We start from the raw sequence: 2,380 nt of genomic DNA on the forward strand, positions 1-2,380 counted from the left end.
CCACTCGTTCCATAAGGTGTGTGTCCCCTTTGAGATCACCTTGTGGTCCAAAGCTCTCGATCATCCAAAACATAGATGGGCCACACCAAAGTGAACAGTTGGGATGGGGAGGCCAACCATTAAAACCTTTTACAATTTTTTGACATCCACCATCCAATCCATTCATTAGATGCAGTCCACTAAGATGAATGGACACCCCATAATTTATGGGGATAAAAAATACAAGTGGGTCACACCATAAGAAACATTTAGGTTAGGAATAATTCGATCAAAACCTTAAACACTTCATTATATAAATATATACTAAAATTTTAAAATGATTTATCAATTTACAAAAAATAATTTTAATTTTTTAATTTTTGTGAGATTTTATTCATAACTAGAGAAAAACATCAAAATCTAAAAATCTTAGTGGATTTTTGAGCCCGATAAATCCCGAGAGCGACATTTCTTTACTGTAGAATGTGGATGTGGACGCCTATACTCACAACAGTTGCACATGATGAGGTAGTGTTCAAGTGACTAAAATAGAAATGATTTAGTGGACTTAAGTGTATGGGAACCTTCCTATGCACCCACTTGCATTTAGACATGTGGACAATCCTTACCATCAATATGGACCGTTAATTTGGACCTTGTTCTTGTTTATAAGCTACCTTGAAAAAATCACACTGATTGGATAATCCAAACCATCTATCCAGTGGCATGAAATATGGACGTACATCATTGCTTGTGGAAGATAGATCTAGTACCAGATGTTTAGGACCTTCCAAGTACTGTGATTTTCTCACATTTGCTGAAGTGGACTGGAATGGAGCTAATGGACGGTTCAGATAGGTAATTAGATGCTGACAAGTTTCAAATGCAACTATGTGCACAGGAAAGTTTCCATGCACTTAGTCTATTTAATCATTTCTCTTAACTAAAATGTCCATTCAAGGCACGCATGACCTGTTTTGATACGTTGAACTTGAAAAGAGAAAGAAAAAAAAAAAAAAAAGAATTTTCTTAGAAATAAGACTTTCTTAGACTCTGTTTGGTTGGAAAATTGATTTTTACTTTTCAATTTCAATGAATTCAAATGGGCCATGATCATTAATGTTTTAGAGTCTGACCTGATCAGATGATCCAACACCTTATTAGATTCATCAAAATAATGATAAAAATTATTATTTTTCTTAAGAATATGGGATTTTTACCACCTAAAATGGAATTTTAGGGTTTCATAAATGGATTTATATTACTATCATGTGGTATGTATTTAACATCCAATTTATTAATAGATGCAAATTAACATTATTATTAGATGAATCAAAATTAGATCCAACCAGAAAGTAGGCCAATCCAAAAAATAAAATAAAATACACCACTCAAAACATTCAAATTCAATTGCAGCCCATTTGATGATTTGATTGGCTTGATTATTTATTCGTGTGACCAACATGGTGAGATCGATAATTTGGATGGATTGGATGTTTCACACATACCATGTGGGCCCTACAAGTAGAGACTTTCACTACTTTAAAAATTAAATTAAATGATGACATTTTAGCAATTTCCTCTCCCTAAAAGTGTCTCCCTAAATTTCATCATTGTGGAGGCATTATTTAGTAACATGTTGATTACAAGCAAGTCAGACACTTGATTGGAATTATTAAAATTGAAAAGAGGAAAATTGATTTTTCTTAGAAGTAAAAATCTTGTTTGGTTGAAAAATTAATTTTCATTTTTCAATTTCTACGAATCTAAGTAACTCGTGACCATTAATGGGCCCAATTGGATTACATGGACAGATACTTAATAAGATTTATTGAAATTGAAAAAAATAAATAAATCATTTTAATGGTTGACAAATTAATTTCTGTTTTTCAATTTCCTTGAATCCAAACAAGGGATGACCATTAATGTTTTGGATCCCAACTCGAATACATGGTCACACACCCAATAGAAATCATTGAAATTGAAAAGAGAAAATTTGATTTTTCGTAGAAGTAAAAACCTTATTTAGTTGAAAAATTAATTTCCAATTTCCAATTTTTATGAATCCAAACATGCTGCGACCATTAATATTTTACAGCCCAACTGGATTACATGGTCGGATGCCCAATAAAAATCATTCAAATTGAAAAGAAGAAAATTGATTTTTCTTACAAGTAAAAACCTTGTTTGACTGACCCGGCAGCTTATAACCCTTCTTATATATATATATATGGAAAATGTGTCTATGCAGCCGACCTCATGGGAACTTCCCTTGAGGTTGAGCTGTGTGGTTCAACCATGATGCATGTCGAACGTCTACCTCATTAGTCAGATGCACCATTCCATGGCGGGCATTCGGCTTAAAAATCAATTCAATCCATGACTTTCGTGGGAAACACCA

This window comes from Magnolia sinica, chromosome 7 (genome assembly GCF_029962835.1).
Source record: "Magnolia sinica isolate HGM2019 chromosome 7, MsV1, whole genome shotgun sequence".
Taxonomy (NCBI): Eukaryota; Viridiplantae; Streptophyta; class Magnoliopsida; order Magnoliales; family Magnoliaceae; genus Magnolia; species Magnolia sinica.